This window comes from Mercenaria mercenaria, chromosome 3, assembly GCF_021730395.1.
Source record: "Mercenaria mercenaria strain notata chromosome 3, MADL_Memer_1, whole genome shotgun sequence".
In the NCBI taxonomy this organism is placed as follows: domain Eukaryota; kingdom Metazoa; phylum Mollusca; class Bivalvia; order Venerida; family Veneridae; genus Mercenaria; species Mercenaria mercenaria.
In genome coordinates, this window is record NC_069363.1 from 26,509,594 (window position 1) to 26,531,366 (window position 21,773).

General features: G+C 33.9%; 1 long non-coding RNA gene across 1 annotated transcript in view; it reads right to left on the bottom strand.

The window, feature by feature from the left end:
- Positions 1 to 1,353: 1,353 nt before the first annotated feature.
- LOC123523610 (uncharacterized) overlaps positions 1,354 to 21,773 on the bottom strand; it is a 55,212-nt gene continuing 34,792 nt past the window's right edge. The window contains exons 2-3 of the long non-coding RNA XR_006681143.2: positions 3,314 to 3,437; positions 1,354 to 1,848 (exon numbers count right to left, since the gene is read on the bottom strand). This is a non-coding gene — a long non-coding RNA (uncharacterized LOC123523610). The remainder of the gene's footprint in view (positions 1,849 to 3,313; positions 3,438 to 21,773) is intronic.

Below are 21,773 nucleotides of genomic sequence, written 5' to 3' on the forward strand. Positions count from 1 at the left end.
AATAACACGAAATATAAAAATGTGAACATTGCAAGGCTATTACATTTTTTGATAAGACATAAAGGGAGAAAAAAAATAAATAAGAAAAAAAGGAAAACAAATCAGAAAGAAAAAAATATTGTGACAATTGTCATATGAATTATACATAACTAATTAGATAGTAAGAGAATAAAAACGAAAGCAATGCCACTAAGTAAAAGAACAAAATCAAAAGATGTGTAGAGAATAATGAATATATTTTTTTATAAATGTATATAAGAATGACTTTTCGTGAAACTTACAATGTCTTAGAACTCATGAGTGAGAAGAATGAACATATGATGTCTGGCGTGACCTAGGCTTAGACCATAACAATTGACCCTCTACTTGCACTATATTTTATAAAAAGAAACGTGGTAAACACGACCATGAATATCAAGAAGAAAATAATGTTAAAATGATTCTTTAGCGTTTAAACGAGTTTTGACCAAAACAATTATCCTGGTTCATAATTGAACTATATTTCAGTGAAACAATATCTTTGGCCGGGTTTCATTTCGATTACGTAGGATATGACCTGTCGGTGTAACAAGGATTTTTGTAGATATATCCTAGTGACCTAAATTCAGATCTAAGATAACCTATAAACAAACTTGACAAACGATTTATATAGACGAACTATATATAGTGCTGAACATCAAACAAAATCAATGCACAAAGACTGTACTATTTCTTATTTTCGGCTATTTTATATCTGTAAGCTGTGAAAGATACAATTATAAAACAGTACACAGAGCAATTAGTTTGCTTGCTTTTCATTAGGACTGGTTAGGGTATTTTAATTATATAGTAACCTTTTAATTATCAAATATTTTATCATCTTGTTATTGTGGAAGTTTATAGATTATTTGATTATCAGTCTATGTGTAGATTAACATAAATGTAAAAGACCGAACAAGAAAAATTAAGTAATTTATTTTACCTGTGAGTGTGACCTTAACCTTTGAGCTAAGGGACTAGTTCTTACACTCAACATATCATCTAGAAATGGTTAATGTTTGTGCCAAATATGAATATTTATGTATTAATACAAACGTTATGGACTTAAACTATTTGACTTAAAAGGAACGGCCTTGATGGTTCACAGGTAGGTCCTGCATACAACAAATTGTCTAATCATGTTGAGTGTTTGTGCCTAGCTACTTTAATATTCATACAAAAATGATGGATCGAACACGAAAAATATTTTTGTCTTTTAAATGAGACATTGGCCTTTAAGGCTAGGTATATATGCGACACGTCATCTTGATAGACACTTTTATAAGATAGAAAAGAAAGACCAGTCAGTTTGCTTGATTTTTTATTAATACAAAATAGGATATAATACCATTTTTTCAATAATATTTTATGTTTAAGTTAAATTTATATGTATACTCATACATTCCACCAGAATCCAGACTTTTTCACATGTTTTGGTACCGCGCAATAATTCTATGCCGCAAAAATCATATTTGTTGTCTTTGCAATTACTTGAATACACGTTTCCCCGGCATATTCACTAATGTAGGCTTGCAAAAATTTTCACGATTTCGCTGGACAAAAGGTCATCACTTCTCAGATAATGTCGCTTTTAAACAAAGAAGTGGTCATAAGTGATATTTGAAAACCTACTTTAACAGGCTAAAACGCAGCCATTGCTCTCAGCATATTTGCGATTCATCTTGTTAAAAAATATCGACATATAACTGAACATAGAGAGGAAATGTTATATACAGATAACTGCAACAGATATATAAAGTTGTGTTCAATGCAGTAAAGTATGCATTTTCTGTATAGATCTATAGAATGATACATACTGTGCTCTTGAGTCTGCAAAATAAAGTGACAATATCATAGTTGAATATTTTATTTTTGAGGAACGTAATTGGCGTATTAGGCTTATTCCTGGTAACTGCGACAACTATCAAATCTAAACATAATGTATAGAAAAAATCAACTTTAGACGTTACTAGATTGATACCTGGATATTATGACACTGTAAGTCGACAAAGATTAATGAATATGTGGAAAATGTTACGTAAACAAATTGAACTTTTTTGACATATCTGGCCGGGTAAATCCACCGGCTAATTCATTTTGACGAGACATAAGTTAACGAATTAAGAGAATACATAAAACAGTAGAACTAAGTACATAGTAAGAAAATGTTATAACTAAAAATCGGTGAAAGTTGTAATATATACACCGTTGTAAACAATAAAACTAAGCACAGTGAAAGTAAATCGTCAAAAGTCATGACGTATTCAATGAACATAAGCTTACAGCCTCACTCTGTCCTAAAAGGTAGTGGGTGGATGGGAAAAAACATGTTTAAGTTTAGTTTTCTTTTCTGAAAAGTGACTGGCTGTTACTGACGTAGCCTAATTAAGTATGCATAAATTATCTATCGGCAGAGAGACACAATATGAGGACCTATATTAGTGCTCTAGGCCCTTGGGTGGTCTTGAACATGAAAAATTATGGGGCATAAAATAGGTTTATCTCAAACACGACAACCACCAGTTAGTACACACACATTACTAGATCGATAACTAGGCTTTATTAAGTCATAAATTGTAAAAGAAACAATATCAAATCGAATGCTACAAAGTATGACGTAAACAAATTGATGGTAATTTATTTGACATATATGGCCGAGAAGATCTGCCACTTAAAGTGAGAAGTGTCCTCATGATAAATGACCCACAACGGCCAGATAAACTTGTTTACAAAGTTAACATAAATTTTGTACACACTAATGAGGAACATTAGCTTGTTACTTCCCTTGAAAAGTTTTATGGTAAAGCACAAGGATAACCAAATATTACATTGGTCCCTGTCAGTTGGATTCCTCTGACTTTTTCGTTATAACCTTTATCCAAGATGTTGTGGTTGGTCAAAATAAATATGCTTTTTATGTGTAGGTTTCTAAATAAAAATGATTAATCAAACCTAAATTTAGCAGAGGGCCACTAAAAGAAAACCTGTCCTTGATTATTTTCCAATCCAATGAAATTTAGTATAGATATAGCTTTTGAAAATTACAAAGAAGTCAACGATAAAAACAGAGGAAGGACCAATCTACTTCTTGGACATTATCAGGGGAAGTAACTGACTGATGTTCCCCATTGGAATACGTAATTATTTGATACTAACTAGAATACCTAAATGTATTAGCATCCAATAGAGTGCTTTACAAGTACAATTCATTCTGCGTAATTATAGACATAATTTTTACTTTCCTTGCATGCCTGTCTAAAAAACAGAAATTTGCAAAAGTAGTTCCAATACAAACCAATGCTCTTTGCAGAACAGAAATGTTGATCGGTCATCGTCCGCATTTCCATTTAACTTGTTGAAAACTCCCCTCGAGGAATTGCCAAATCTAATTTGTTTCCGTGATGCCTGTGAATTCTGTCCTTAAAAGTGAAAATAATTAGCGGAGAAAATCTCATTGTCAATATATTCCAAATAATGAGGAAAGACATTGTCGTCAGAAAGAAATACGTCTATACTAAAATGCAAAAAAACTGCCTGTTGATGTTATAGCAGTAAAGGCAAATATAATTTGACTAAGTTTAACTACATGTATACATGTGTAATTTGGAATCCCTTTCAAAATGTACAAGTTTATGTGTTTATACACTCATAAATAAAGGTCACCACCACATTTGAGGAGAAAAGTATAACTTAAGGATAACAAAAATTGTGATTGTTTTTCAGTGTTTTATTAAAAGATACATAGAAGCAAATAAGTGTCAAGAATATAAAAGTGGTAACTTTTTAAAAGTTAGAAATGTATCATGAATGAATAGAAGGAGGAATTAATTTTCTTGAAGCTTAAGAAGAAATGCGTGGATTAAAAGTTATCATAAAATATAATAGTCTGTTAAATCATTTAACTCATTAAATTGCAGGGGCATGGAAATTGATTTAGGGCCAAAAATCCTTACTGCGGGGATACAAATTCGTGGATTTCAATTTTGAAGGTATAACATATGGGACTTTTATATCTTTATTTGAGCCGTGCCATGAGAAAACCGACATAGTGGGTTTGCGACCAGCATGGATCCAGACCAGCCTGCGCATCCGCGCAGTCTGGTCAGGATCCATGCTGAACGCTAACAGTTTATCCAATTCCAATAGGCTTTAAAAGCGAACAGCATGGAGCCTGACCAGACTGCGCGGATGCGCAGGCTGGTCTGGATCCATGCTGGTCGCAAACCCACTATGTTGGTTTTCTCATGGCACGGCTCATTTTATTTTATTAGAATATAGATGCTACATGTGTTAGCTTATTATTAAACACCTGACAAAAAGGACAAGATCCAACAGAAACAACTGTTTATATTAATAATGTTTATTGATTACTTCAACCACGAAAATAAGTCCCCCCACCATCATGATTTATTATTTCAGTTTGCCAACAAATACTACATAGAAATAAATAAATAAATAAATAAATGATTTTATTCCACAGATTGAGTTGTTCTCTCTCTTGAAGGGTATGAAATTAAACGTTATGCTGTGTTGAATTTGTATATTTTTCTGATCGGATCGTCCTTAAGCCAAGTCATATGTAATTTCAAATTACCAAATTGACCTGAACTTTATAATATAAATGAAATACATATTTTGAAAATAACTTGAAATTATTTAAAATTGCTTGACATCCCAGGAAATAAAGGGATTTTTATAGTAGAAGTTCAAGGTTAAATGAAAATAATTTAACTTAAATCTGAATTTGACGTTGCCAATATCAGTTTAGTTGTTCTGATGGTTCTTGACTTTCAGGAGTATGTAGGTATGTTATTATGCTGTATATTGAAGTTGTTGGGTTAACATTTTACCCCGAAAATTTACTGTAATTACACAAAATGCGATATAGATCCAGTTGCAAAATACATTCATTCTTGGATGAATTGTTTATGTCGATTGATTATTCTGTGTATTTTGCGATCAGAGTAAACATCTATCACCACTTTAAGACTCATAATGCCTTTCTTTACAATGTAGCTGTCATATTTTTGTTATGAACATAACGCATGTCCACTTCTTGTTAAATCCTTTTTCCGGTAACTGGTTTTATATACGTTTGCGAAGGATTTGAATATTAATGAACATAGTAGAAAATACTATTGAATCTATTGTTCATAATTACCTCTTTTTATGACTGTAACTGTATACATTCATGTACAATAATAAAAGTAGTGTTTTCTAACCATGTAATATTGCAGATCATCTAAATACACAGCTGTTTTAACTGATTTTAAGATAGAATTAAAAAGCTTATAGAACTTAAGTCTCAAACTACGGAATTCCTGTAGGCTGACAATACGTTTGATAACAAGACTCGGTGTTTGATGAACAATAAATAGTTCTAATAAAGACACAAACATTAATGAATATTAAGTAAATATGGAGCTATACTTTGGGATGATTATGGTAATCTTGAAATCTTCAGCCTATTTTATCATTTCCTCAAAATGTACTTGGTGTGTAATCAGATTTTCTACTACTAGAATCTCATAAGATATTCCGGAAGCACAATACAGCACCAAAAGTTCATTTCCTGGACAGGAATGTGGGATTAGATGAAATATAGAAATAATCAGAATGAGAATTTCCAATTGTCTCAAATACGAAACACAGCAAAGTCGCTGTCAACTTGCTGCTAACAATATTGGATATTGCCGTATCGATTAAAACTGCCTCTAGTTTTCTCAAACTAAACGGATTGTTTAATTAATCCGGAAATCATACATTTATTAATTATGCTGTGTAAACCCTCAAGTTAACGTGTCAAACGAGAGGTACAGTTGTAAATTCTAACAGACGACAGTTAGTTTTAAATAGATACTATTTTATAATATGCAAAATAATAAAAACAAAGAGTAACCAAATGTAATGTTGCTACTATAGTTTAATAAACAAAATATAATTACGATGTTCATGTTAATTCCTGATACTGTTCAAAGCACATTTTCAACTTATCAGAAGACAAAGCATCTAGTCATTCCTCTCATGCCGAGAAATTGTCAGTTACTTGCGGAGAACGAGTCATTGTTGATGTTGAATCCAGGCGTAACCACTATTTCTAACGAAAATATGCTTTGCTACATCAGGGTTTGTCATAGTTACTCTATGTGTGCACTAAAACGATCATTTACAGGACGAGAAAACAAAAATGAATACTATAGCAGATATACATGTATAACTTAGCAACGTTTGAAATGTCTTTATTCACTATCTGGTTGTAATGGAAGAGCCCAGGCTGATATTCAAATATCGACTTGAATTGGTTTAGTATTTGATTAATAACATTCGTTCGAGCTATTTGAGGTTCATACTGCCACACGTCCATTCAGAAATTAAGATATAAGAAACCAAAACATCAGATATAACAGACAATCATATGTAGTGACTGTTAGTTCCACCATATTTGGACTGTATTGTTATAATTTCTGGTCCTTTGGGATTATTTTACTATAAAAGAAGTCTGCTTGAGCCGGTAGCTAAAGGGCGTGAGAGTTGTTGCAGTTTTCATCACATCATATGATTAGGGGCCCGTTTCACGACATCTACGTAGGATAAAGTTAAAACCTAGGAGTTGTTTCATCAACAACATTTTATGTAGATTTGTTTTAACTATTCGGCTATTCTTAGAATCTAAGCCAAACAAAAACAGATAGATCTGTTCTAAAAGTGAATTAACGACACATTTTTAAAACCATACATGTTATATCCTTTTAAATAAATGTGTGTTATAAGTCCATGCTTTGGAGAGACCTTAGCATGAAACTTACAAACTTTTGTGAAACGGACCCAGACTTATGAAACTGAATCTGCTTAGATCTATATATTACTTGCGTGCTTTCTATACTTCCTCTTAGGAACTTTACAAATATTTCATTTTTACAGAAAACAATCAATTAACATGTAGTACAGTAGAACCCCTCTAAACCGGACGGTCTTGGGACTGAGCTTTTGTCCAGTTTACAGGGGTATCCGGTTTAGAGGGGTTTAGCATTTGGTCAAAAGTGCAACTATTTTATTGAGACTATAAATTGTTATATTTCATTGTAAATTTTCCTTAGGGTACTTTTCATCACTTTATTTCAAACTAAATGCATTTGTGAAAAACAAAATTTATAAACTACAGTGTATTATTCTAAAATTGTTGCATTTGCTTTTACAGACTTTATGGACAATCACAAAAGGACAATGAAAGCATCTAATGTCCTTGGTTGACATGACCCATAGAGAACATTTGAGACTAGGAGTATCAGTTAAACGAATATGAAAATAAAAAACAATGACATTTATTTAAAGCCGACTAGGAAAAATGTTCAACGTTTTAAAAAAAAATGAATTAATTGTCATCAGCTTCTGCATGCATTTTTACTTCATAAAATGAAAAAAAAAAAAAAAAAAAACAAAAAAACAATGGTATTTATTTATGTCGACTCAGATTAATGTTCAACAGTTTTCTTGTAAAATGAACGGATTGTCATCTGCTTCTGATTGCACTTTGACTTCACAACTTTCTTCTGAGTCATACTTTTCTAGTTCTTGCACTATGTTCAAGTACGAACGATCCTTAGCTATAGTAAAGTTTTTCAGTTTATGCACAAGATCCATTTCATCATTTAGATACATATTACTTCCAGATGTTGCAATCTGAAAGTCATCATCATAATCATCATTGTCACTATAAGTTTCAACACTTACGTGGCCATTCACGACATTTGCAACCAGATCTTTCTCCCAGTCTCCAGTCACTGACGAACCAGCTCAGCAAGGGGTATATCATCATCATAAAATTCTTCATCATCATTAGGCCTTTCCACTAAAAATCCACTTCACAATGATGTAGACTTCACTTCACCCCAAGCTTTGCCGACCCAATGAATGCAGTCTAGCAGGCTGATGTTCTTACACAGTTTCGTAACCGTGTCTGCATAATCTATCTTGCTAAGGAGTGATCGTAGAAGATGTTTCCGGTATAGGCTCTTGAAGTTCCTAATGATGCTCTGATACAGATGTTGAAGGTGTGATGTAGTGTTCGCCGGTAGGAACTTTAGAGTAACATTGGAAGTCCGAGTTCACTTTCATAAGAAGAGGCATTGTCTAGAAACATAAGGATGTGTCTGCCTTGACGTCTCATACCACGGTTAATATCAATTATCCGTCTAACGAAAATAGCATCCAGGCTTTCTTACTCCATGAATAGGACACTGACCTATCACGCGCTTTACATTTTTCATACACCTGGGGTTTTGAAATTTGCCAATTACTAATTCAGTTTATCTCCATTGGCATTACAAGCGAACATAACGGTAACTCTGTCGAGTGGAGTGCTTGGTTCCATTTGTTGACTACCAGAAACGTCCAATGTTCTGTCTGGCAACGCGCGAAAGTACAATCCAGTTTCATCACAATTATAAATTTCTGTGCGTTCGTAGCCGCTAACTAGTTCCGGAAGACGCGATTTATAACTCTCCACAATTTCAAGATCAACACTTGCGCTTTTTCCACACACTTTGAAACACTTCACAGAGATTTTTGTTTTCAATATGTCTAACCAGCCATTTAACCCTTTTTCAATGTGAAGGTCATTCAGAGCGGCGCCGTGTAAAGCAGCTAAGTGTGACAATCACTCACTTACCGTCGGCGACATGCAGTCTAGCAAGATTTTCGCATCCGTTTTTCAAGCATCGAAACTATCATGAACAGTTTGGTGGGGTTTTTTAGTATAGATTTATAGCATTGTTTTGCAGAAGTCGTCCGGTATCCGGAATTAAGATATTTAAAAGAAATTAAGCGACCCTAACATGAAATACTCTTTACTGCTGTGACATGAACAGAAAAAATGTATTGGTCGGTTTGCTAAATTTAAAGTCGTATTCGGGAGCTGCCATTCACACATCCACTTTCATGTTAACAGCTATTCGTGCTACAAAGTGTATTGATGACGTCATCAACAAATATTTTATACGTAATTAACAAGTAAGTGTAATGTGTCAGATATGAGTTACTTAAGTGAATATTTTTTATCAAATTAAAGAAAAGCAGAGGATCTTGTATCCAGTATTTGAAAATGACCATTCTCGCAATGGTTTAGACGGTTTAAAACAAATTGTAAGAAGTTACCAGATGGGAAGACTGGAAGTGTTTTCATTGAGAATAAACTCATATTGACAATCTGTGTACTGAAGCTTTACAAAAAACTTTTTATTCCAGATAATGACAGGGAATTGAATGTTTTATATCTCAGAAGCAAGAAAGGCGACGAATAGGCATTCTTACATTACCTGATATATATAGTTTAAAATCTACCATGGCTATAACTAAATTATTTGTACCTGGTATTTAAACGATCTTTTTACTTTAGCCATGTCATTATCAAGGTGGCACAACACCTCAACAATTTTGGTCGCAGTGCAGAGTATGTCTTTGAGTTGTAAAGATATATTAAAATCATCATTCTTTTACCACTGATGATGGCAATTTTTCGCGTTAGCCATGATTATTTTCATTTTAATACAAATAACACTGTTACAGTGAAATAAGAACAATCTACATTTGATGCACATGTGATAAAATGTAACTTGAAAGGTTCATATCCTAAATCTAATTAAGTATAATACATAAAATATAAACAGTCATAACGAAATATTTAAACTTCCAGACATAGCAAAAGAAAATATGCTATATTATATTAATAGTTTAGTCATATTATTTCTATGAATACTGAGAGGCACGTAATGATCAAGTATCAATAACGTACCTCGGTGGTAATGCAGATGAAACATACATTTTGATTTTTTTGAATACTGAGAGTGAAATCTGTTCTCTCTGTTTTGACTTTATTTTAATTTGGTAATATATAATAATTTCAAGTAACAAACAAAAATGTCTCAAATTTTGACAGAACAATATGTCTCCTTTAGGTACACTAATTCAATGTACAGGTATAAAAATTGTTTATTTCCCTACTTAAATCACCAGAAAAACTATATCAAATACCCCTCAATTTAATAACAGTTAGATCTTCCTATCGTCTCAATGAATATCCACTATGTTTTCACAAACCACACGAAACTGAATACAATCTAAGAAGAACCATAGGATGCAAAGACGGTTTAATCTAGTCTGTTGAGAAGAGGTAATGAAATATGCTATATCCTTTTCGCCCTCTAGCAGCGACTTAACCGGAATTCTATTATAAACACAACTGAATGGACACCATGATGAAAAATAACGGAAGTATTACAAAAAGGTCAAAGTACCTCATTCATTACTTAAAGATCGCTGTTGGTATACCCATATTTGACGGAAAGAATTTCTTCATCTTTTTAATATAAAAACATACGAAGTTTTGCCATTTAGGGAAACACTTTTACCATGTTCCTGACGTGATCATCTGCGAGAAGTATGCTTTTTAGTCAATTAAGACAATCGGATTAGATGTTCACAAATGAGTTTTCTACCTGAATATAAATAACGAAGTCTACTCTGGCTGTGTGAAAATATCAGCTTATTTCAAAATGTCCTGCTGAGAATGGTTTATTAGCTTTTGAGTTTGGTCAAATTTAAATCGTTTAAAAGTTTGGTCAAATTTAAATCGTTTATATGCAGTTAAGGTGGTTCGTGGGTTTCCTACGAAATTTTCGAAGTATGGGATATAAGACTGATATTAAGTCTGTATGTACTAACATCTCCTGTCTTTCATTTGGAGAAAAAAGAAAATCATTCCGAGTCCATATTTCCTTTGAAGAGCACCACCTGGCGGCACATGTACTTTTCAAGGGAAATCGCTGTTTTTCTGTAATAAACATCATGTTTCTTTTTTGTTATGATATATAACTTTATTTATAGATTTTGATTTTCATTATATTCTAATTGTGTATTATATTTATTGCTTTTTAAACCTATTTTAAATATTTTCAATAAATAAAATCAATGTGTTTTATTTATTAAATATGTTCTATATTGAATCTTAAGCAGATGATGACTAGATAAGATAATGCCTCTTACGGTAAAAATGTACTTCAGTCTGCTTGAATAAAGCTCATTTTGGTGCCGCTTAGTGCATTAAATTTATAACGTCAACGTGCATGCACAATGCAAACCTTATTGAGGGAAAACCTGCTTCGAAACGACATAACAAAAAAAAACTCTAACTCATTTCGCTTCAAAACATTCAGAAAATAATATAAAACAGATACAGTCGACGCAGACGATATTTTAGGATGGAAAGATGAAAGAAGAATGGTTTAACTGAGGCTGCTTGCAAAAAGTTTAGGGGCATGAGTTCATTGTTCAGACCCGCTGTTTCTGTCAGATGTTTTCAAGGAAACGCACTTCCGACATGGTTCACTGTTGTACATACAAAAAGTTGTAGTCTTTATTTGTCATTTCTGACATAAGTTTATACATGTATAGATATTGTTCTTCGAAGCAAAAATATGATTTAATTCTATATTTCTTCTAAGTTTATTAGATATATAATAGGTTAATTTGGATACTAGGTAAAAACTCTAAATTGTAAAAACCAAATAAAGTCCTTAAAAGAAACTTTCGCAGGATTTTGTTAAGTGCTTGGCTCTTGAACATACGTTTCCTCACAGGGTACTGAGTGTGCAATCAGACTTTCCATTATCTTTAAACACAATCACAATGCATAACCCAAACTTCATATTAGCCGTGCCATGAGAAAACCAACATAGTGGGTTTGCGACCAGCATGGATCCAGACCAGCCTGCGCATCCGCGCAGTCTGGTCAGGCTCCATGCTGTTCGCTTTTAAAGCCTATTGGAATTGGAGAAACTGTTAGCGAACAGCATGGATCCTGACCAGACTGCGCGGATGCGCAGGCTGGTCTGGATCCATGCTGGTCGCAAAGCCACTATGTTGGTTTTCCCATGGCACGGCTCATATGTTGTACAAGAATATTGGATTAAATGAAATGTTGAAATAAGCAGAACGAGAATTTCCAATTTTCTCAGACAAAAACATAAAACGTAAGTGTCAACTTGCTTCTAACAAAATTGGACACTGTCCGATTGATTAAAACAAGCTCCTTTGGAAACTATTGTTTCATTAATCTTGACTTACACGAACTGGGTTTCGTCATATTTCCTTGGTAAACATTTTGGCATTGGAAAAGACGCAGATGTCAGCTAAGCTACTGCGAGAAAATTTTTAACAAAGATGAAAGAAAAGATCACATACAAATCCTGTGCGATGTAAGACAAATCTTTATTATAGACGGTGTATTTGACACCAGTCGTTCATTACGGAACAAATTAAAATAGTATAACAGAAACTAACACATTAACACAACTGAATACTAAAGACACGATAACGAAATACCAAATGTAATTGTTTTATATTTATTTTTTCTTACTGTCTTAGCTTCAGTATAAAACATTGTAGTGAGACAGGCGACTTAACGCTTACAGTTAAAATTTTCGTCGTATAAAATAGTACATGGGAAACTCATTCAATTACAAATAATACCAGTTACATTTTCACTTGAGACTTCAGTTGAAAATAATTGGGTATTTTCGAACCAACAGCATCAGTACTCCGATAACTCGCAAACTGAATCCGTTAAATCTAAAATATCTCATTAGATGGATGATGAAAACGACTTTCTTTTACTTTGGGACTTATACTAATACTACAATCCTGAGGATATGACATTTGAATTGCAAAACGAAAACTATGTGTTGGCAACTTAAACGATTTATTTGATACAATAACAAGTTTTAGTTAAGCGGATCATGAAAACATTCGAATTCTGTATGCTTATCTTTCGAAAAAAACAAAACAAAAAAAAAAAAAAAACACAATTTCCATTGTTTCAGACAACATGCTGAATCTAAATAACCGTAGCTTCGGAGTTATGCCTGAATCGTGTTACAAAGTAAAATTGTCGTGTCCGCCTTTGACTGATAGTTTGAGAATTTTAATATAACTTGCGTACTATAGATATAACTGCATGTAATAAGTATTAAGCTAAGAGTCAATCAGTACCTTAAGTTATGTCCATATAGTCATTCTCTAGATATCACTTTTAACAATAATCGGTATTTTCTGCAGTAGTATATCCAGTTATGAGTGAATTATTGCAAACGTCACTTATGTTTCCTGCTGGAAACGAGACTTCAAGCTTTATAAAGCAAACCGTGTTCAAGGTTTAACTAAAGACACCGCTAAGAAAGATGAATAAAACATGTTTAATATGAAACTGTATTAATCTCGAGTATTTATCGAAGTCTGTATACATGAGTCCTGAATATCAAAAATTCTTGAACAGAATGAGTAATATTTGCTCAAGAATTCCAGATGCAGTCGGCACTACATTGTATAATTTGAGCATATTGCGTGTTAAATCATTTTACCAGTAATATTCATTGAAACCGTGACATGGTTTATGAAGACTATTAATGGTTTTTCATATTATGGTATTAATGTGTATTAAGAAAACAATAATTTGTTTAAAACGAAAGCTATCTCATGAATACTGATGGGACATTCTACATCTGTAGTATTCCATTTATTATGTTTCGTTGTCCACTATTGCAATAATTTCAGCATTTAATTTGCCATTTCCTTAGGGACCAAATGTTAATATTAGATTTGCTTCGGTATAAACACTCAAGAAAATATATGTGAGAAGTATAAATTAGTACATAGACATCTTTGATGTAACAGCTCTCATTCAAATCAAAACAAAAAGATTAAAACGTATTGTGTTAATATGTAAAAAAACAGTATCAATTGTATTCCACTCTCTGCATCCCTGATTTATTGCAAAATGTTGTCAACTAGTTCTTTGTTTTGTCGCATATGAATAACCTGAGGGATTAAAACACATTTAGTAGACTATTAAAATTTCCTTTAAATAGCTGAGTGTAACCTAGATGCAAGCGGGTAATCAGTCGGCTTTCAGAATTTAGATGCGTGTAATGTTTGAGAGAAATAGATCCTAGCATCATCCATTTCTCAGAAATTATGTTTCATAGTGGATATAATTGCTTTCTCTTGGTTTCAGATACATTTTAAGAAATAAATGCTGCATACATGTAACGTAAATGTTAAAATGTGCATAACTTAAGAAAAAGGTCAATGGAAATAAAGATTTCATGTCACAGAGATTTATCATTTTTATAGAAATAAATATCTGATTGTGCTAAAGTTTACTTTTTGGTTAATCTAACTGCATATTCATATAACATTTATTTATTTATTTATTCATTCATTCATTTATTTAGTTATTTATTTATTCATTTATTTTTGTAACGGATACATGATAAATAGCTAATAAATACAACATGTTTAATCTAATTGTGTTATATTAGCAGGCAAGTTAAAAGGCCACTGAATAATAACAACTATTACATTTTAAGCATTAGTATTCTTGTAAATATAGATAGTGACCTTTCTCAACATGGTAATTCCAAATCTTTAATAGATTTGCTAACCATTTAGATATATGTTATTATTATTATTCTTTGATTTAACGTTGCACCTACACAATTAAAGGTCATATGGCGACTTTCCAGCTTTGATGGTAGAGGAAGATCCCTGGTGCCCCTCCGTGCATTATTTCATCACGAGCGTGCACCTGGGTAGAACCACCTACTTTCGTAAGCCAGCTTCCTCACATGAAGAATTCAAATCCCGATTGAGGCTCGAACCCACAGCGGTGAGGGGCAAGTGATTTCAAGTCAGCGACCTTAATCAGTCGGCAACGGAGGCCTTCGGTAGAAAATGTATTTTGTTTGCGATACTAAAGACATACTGTGCTTTGTGTCTCAAAATCTCAAAGGTATCAAAATTAATATCATTTTTTTCCAAAAAATAGTATGATAATTTCAATAGTATAAGTTGTTTTAAAAAATCTGTCATGATGTCATTGATTTGTTCTACATACGACTATGTTCGAATCCTATTGAGTTTTAAACCATAGAGTGCTAGGCTTGACAAAAAAATCAATGTATATGCTAATCGAAATTCATCAGTGCATTTACAATCATGTCAGCTGGTTGTATGAATTTATTTGATCCAATATTAATGCACGGTCACTTTTACTCCAATCTGGTTAATGTATTCGGTCATTATTTGCACAAAATTTAAAAATTAATTGAGATTTTATTCCTAGCCCTTCTGCGTTATTGTTTATAGAAGAATATTAATTTACTTTAAAGCATTATTCCTGGCACGAAAGGTAAGCGCTATTTTGCAATGTCAAGACATTGACAACGATTGGAATTTGTTTATCAGACAATTGGAAAATATTGATTATTGATAAAATTGATTGAATAAATAGTACCAGCAACTATAACAACGAAACATGTTTCCTGTTTTTGTCAATGTGTCTGTTTATTTCACTTTAAATAAAATCATACAAAAACATTTGGTTATCTTCATTTCTGGTTTCATATTCATGCAAACTTAATACGTCCACTATTCACTGTTTCAAAACTCAGACAGATACGATTCTGGTAGAAGGACACCTATGGAATGATATTTAGGTAAATATTACACAATGCCTGCTGACTGTTACAATTTACTCACTGACACTCCCATTGTGCTTACTGGTATAGTAATCATGCATGCTGGCACCTTTAACACGCTTGTTGACAATGATACCACGCTTGTTGACAATGATACCATGCTTGCTGACAATGATACCATGCGTGCTGGAAGTTACAACTTCTTTGCTGCTTAGACCCTGATGTCTATATCATAATTTCATTTGGCAAAATGACAGTGCCGTGTACCGTATTGGAATATTTCAACATGCCGGGACTGTATATAAGCAACGTTGCACAGTTACAATGCTCACAGAAGAAAATACACGATGTGACCACACAATATGAAAGATGCAATCAGCCACTAAGCAAGTTGAAAGTAAGCATAATGCAAAGTGCAACATTGCACGTCACATTTTGATACCAGGGGGCGCAAGTTCGTGGTTTTCACGAAAGGTAACGGGAATATCCGGCCTATAACGGATTTTAATTAGCTCTTGGCTAAGTGTCAAAACAATCATCACTGACTCAAGTTCATATTCTACATGTTCAAAATGACAGTTTGACACATTATTAGCAATCTGCAAAATTTTGTCCTTAACAGCCACTTTAATTTGTGAAATCTCAGGAATTTCAAACTGTAAGTCTTCCATTTATATAACACGTCACTTGTAAATTAACGCAACATTAAAAATAAATAAAGTTAAGACAAATGGCGATTTGCAAAAAGAGGAAGTAACTATTGTTAGATCTCTATATAGATATTCGGATATCCTCGATAATCTTTCCGGCAAATAATTATTCAAAGTACGGACAAGGCAGTCTGAAAGACAGCTAAATCCCCCACCACTGCTATGGATAGTGAAAGGGTAAACCTTTGACCTTTAGCTGTGACTTTGACCTTGAACTAACATGGCTGACTCATGAATTCTGCACAACGTCTTGATGAGGTGATTATCTGACCCAAGTTTCATAAAAATCCTCCAAGGGGTTAGGAGATACAGAGCTCAAACCTTTGACCTTGAGTTGTGACCTTGACCTTGAGTTGACATGGCTGACTATTGAGTTCTTGATGAGGTGATCATTTGACCCAAGTTTGATGATGATCCTTCAAGGGGTTTAGGAGATACAGAGTGGACACAAAATGGAAGGCTCAAACCTTTGACCCTAAGGTATGACCTTCAGCCGTCATGGCTGACTCATAAGTTCTGCACATCGTTTTGGTGAGGTTATCATTTGACCCAAGTTTTATAAAATTCCTTCAAGAGGTTTAAGAGATATAGAGGGGACACAAAATGGAAGGCTCAAACCTTTGACTTTGAGTTATGACCTTGACCTTGAGCCAGCATGGCTGACTCATGAGTTCTGCACATCGCCTTGATGAGGTGATCATTTGACCAAAGTTTAAAATGAATCCTTCAAGGGAATTAGGAGATACAGAGCAGAAACAAAATGGAAGGCTCAAACCTTTGACCTTCAGTTGTGACCTTGACCTTGAGTCGGCATGGCTGACTCATGAGTTCTGCACATTGCCTTGATAAGGTCATAATTTGACCCAAGTTGATGAAAATCCTTCAAGGGGTTTAGGAGATATAGAGCGGACACAAAATGGAAGGCTCTTACCTTTGACCCTAAGTTGTGACCTTGACCTTGAGCCGGCATGGCTGACTTATGAGTTCTGCACATCATCTTGATGAGGTGATCATTTGACCCAAGTTTTATAAAATTCCTTCAAGGGGTTTAGGAGATATAGAGCGGACACAAAATGGAAGGCTCAAACCTTTGACCTTGAGTTGTGACCTTGCCCTTGGGCGGACAAGGCTTACTCATGGGTACTTCACATCGTCTTGATGAGATGATTATTTGACCCAAGTTTCATGAAAATCCTTCAAGGGGATTAGGAGATATGGAGCGGACACGAAAGTGTTACGGACAGACGGACAGAAGGACTGACTGAAGGACGGAAGGACGGACGGACGGAGACCATTCCTATAACCCCCAACCACTTGTGGCGGGGGATTAAAAAACACGACCACTTGAACATAGCGCCCCCTGTTATCAAAATGTGACATATACTTTTGAAATGACATTATGCTTACTCCTATTTTGCCTAGTGCCTGATTACATTTTCCTTACTGGTTGATCACTTCGTGAATTTTGTTCTTGGATGCACCAGATTAACCAGTAGAACCATAGCATGTTGAAATATTCCAATACGGTACACGGCACTGTCATTTTGCCAAATGAAATTATGATATAGACATCAGGGTCTAAGCAGCAAAGAAGTTGTAACTTCCAGCACGCATGGTATCATTGTCAGCAAGCATGGTATCATTGTCAACAAGCGTGGTATCATTGTCAACAAGCGTGTTAAAGGTGCCAGCATGCATGATTACTGTACCAGTAAGCACAATGGGAGTGTCAGTGAGTAAATTGTAACAGTCAGCAGGCATTGTGTAATATTTACCTAAATATCATTCCATAGACACCCACGAAACATTTGTAACATTTGTTTTCCTAAAGAATCGGTAAAATCTGAAGAATCCTGATAGGAGTACACTAATGACAATCATGTGAACTTATTTTAAAATCAGGCAAGCAGTTTCTGATTAAATTTTGATTTAGTACATTTATAGAAAAGTGATCACGTCCTCTAATGGTCATCTGCTTATACAAATAGGAAAGGTAGAGGGGCATCTGATCATCTGTATGAAATCATTGCAAAATCAGGCTTACATTTTCTGACGAGAATACTCACATAAATTTTGGTATATACACATACAGGGAAAAGTGACTACGCCCTTTTGAGCCAATGTTTTTTCAGTAATCAGATATAATTTGAACATTCATGGTAGAGGATCACCGAACGATTATATGTGTAAATTTATTTTGAAATTTGGAGAGTAGTTTCTGACATGAAGATTAGACTACAAGACGATTTCGTTTACCGGAAGTGGCGCTTTCTCCACGCGCCATTTTGTATGCGAAAGCAATTATTCATCGGTAAAAATAATTACCACCGTATGACCACGCTTCTTTCAATGGCAAAAAAACCCCGCGTACTTCGTGACTTAAGACCATTTCAAATTAAACTAATTTTGTTTTAGAAGCTAACATGTATTTTAAATGTAGTTTTAAAGGTACAAATTGTAACTCCATGCTCGCCGATGTTTGTTTTTAGTAAGATAACGCCGAATCACGCTCTGACACGAGCTCACGCGAGATTACAGCCAGTTGCCATTCTGTGTATTTTATACTTCTTTGATAGAAACAATGATTTTGAATCATATTCTAACAACAATTTCATACTGAATATTCGATCTGTGTAATAGAACAGAACAGAACATATCTTTATCAACTCAAAACTTATTACAGTTATACGTATATACAATGCAATAGATGTAATACAAATTCCCTTGACTTGGTGATTTTAGTGAGTACATGAAAAACTTTATACATATTTGATAATTAATTAAAGTAATCGAGTTGAAATATGTATAAGAAAAAGTATGCTTACAGAAGGAAACTATTTAATAAGAACTGCGATGGGGAGGGAAAAATGTTGTTAGAATATCCTATCCAGTTATATACTTTGACCCTCATTATAACTTGACAGAATTATATTTCTAATATAGACTGTTTTCAAAATAGACTATATTTGTTCCATTAAAAGAATGTAATAAGGGAATTATCGGATAGTCTATAACCTATTCAAAATAGCTGTGTAATATAAGGCGTTTGCATATTGTTTTTTTTCGTGGCTGATTGATTCTCATGCCCAGAAACTAATATAAGCATGCAATGGTGATATTAACAATTTAACCAATTAGGACTGACTGTTTGATTTCTCATAAGTTAAGCAAAATAAACCGTAGTCAGAATTTTGTCGTCCCAATGGCAAGAAACATTATTATTATTAATATTACATACCGCATTTATATAGCACTCTTTTCATATAAGAATACGTTCTATAGTGCTTTACATAAAAACATCTATATAATGTTCAATAAAAATATGGTAACTGAACTATTATAGAATGAATTCAAAATTACATTACGGTAATAAGATACATAGCGTTTTGAATTAAAGGTAAGCAGATCAAAACATGAAACAAAATACAATAGCGTAAAAAATTAACTTATCTATCAAAGTTACAGGTTAGAAAAGAATAGAACAGAAGATATCCTACATTTTGAACAGACAAGATTAATCAGTATAATGCCTGAGAAATGCATCACAGAATGCAAACCGTCCCGGATGATTGGGTCAATCCCCATCAAAACGGTCCGGAGAACATTTATGATACCTCCCACAGAAAAAACGCTGCTTATATTATTCTGTCACATTAGAGTTCGTGATTGGCCGGCCAAGTACCTACATTATTCTACTACGTAATTAGCGAGAATACTTTCTAAAGAACTGTATGAAATAATGCTTATCTAGCGCTTTTTTGAAACTTTGCAAGGTCTTGCAGGCTCTTATGCAAGATGGGAGGGCATTCCATAACCTCGAAGCTGCTGTCTGAAAGCTCCTGTCACCAAATCGAACTGTCCGACATTTGGGCACAAGTAGTTTTAATGCATTACTTTGGGATCTCAGATTTCTCGATGGCGTATATATATCTAACATGTTCACTGCATAAACTGGTGATTGATCATCCAGTGCCGTAATATATGTATGTGTTAGAATTTTGTATTCTACCCTGCACTGCACTTAAAACCGATGGAGTTCCTGCAGCACAAGTGTTATACGGTCGTATCTGGATGTTCTGGTTACGATTCTAGCTGCCGTCTTTTGGACATATTGTAGTTTGTTCATTGACTGTTTTGGAATACCAGATAGAAGAGAGGTACAATAACCCAAATGCTATGTAACAAGAAAGTTAATTAGAGATTTGGTTGCGTTTGTGGTTATACATTGTCGGATGTGACTAATTTGCCGCAACTGTGCATAGGAATTCCTACACACACTATTCACATGTCGCTCCATCCTCATGTTTGAGTCCAGGAAAGCACCGAGGTTCCTGACGCTGCCTTATAGTTGATTTCAGAGCCGTCCACTGTCACAGATATATTTGAAACAGATTGTGCTTTGTGTCTTTGTGTTCAGATGAAAATATGATTAATTCTGTTTTTCAGCATTGAGTTTCAACATATTTATAATAGTTTGTTAATTTTACAAACATCATGATAAATGAGAGAATTTTATAAAAAAAACACCGTACCACACATACATTTCTGACATTTTTTACAGACCTACTGACACGTTCAAGAACATTTTATTCTGTAATATTGTCAAATATAGTTTCACATGCATGTGGATAAAGTTAGATGTACAACAAGTACCTTTGAAAAATTTCCGATAACTCTTTTGTCGACTTGCAAACATCAGACTCTACTTGTAGATAAAAAAGGCCGATTTTATTATGAAACGGTAATGGCGAAAGGAGAAAACAAGAAATATCTTTAAAAATGATGGTCGGCGAATTGTAATAAGGAAAGAAGTTTATGAATTTTTCATCTAACATTCATCTTTCATCTAACATTTTTCAAATTGCAAAACTAAACACCGCACTTTAACAATTTAAATGGTTCTCTTTTAATTTTTCGCAAAGGTTTCGTAGGGTTGCAATTTTGTTTCGTTTATCCTTAGACGAATAATTACAGCAGTAGTTTGGTGAAGATTCATGAAGCGGTTCATGAGAAGAGGTCATTAAACGTGTTTATATTTTTAGCTAATTGGTCCCTATCCCCATTTGTAACAAAACAGCATGAGACTTTACGATATTGTTACACATCGAGTTTGATAAAAATCCCTTACATTTTAGTGGTTAATGCGAAGAAAGGCAAATCTACTTTTAGCTGTAGTGGTCCCTAATAGGGCCCAAGTTCCTATATGAATAAATTTGGAAGAGGACCTTATAATGATGCTCCAGACCAAGTATGACAAAGATCCACCAACCTGTTCATGAGACGCTGTATAAAGGCATTTCTAGTTTTAGCTATAGCAGCCCCTAAAAGGGGTCAAATGTCCCAGCTGAACAAAGTTGGCTGCGGGCCTAATAAAGATGCTACAAATCAAGTTTGATTAGAATACATGAGAAAAAATCAAAGGATTATTTTTATTTATTATTTTTATTTATTTCTAAAATAGGCCAACTGATCCCGCTTTAACAAATGCATATTCGCTATTCGTGAATCTTTGGAC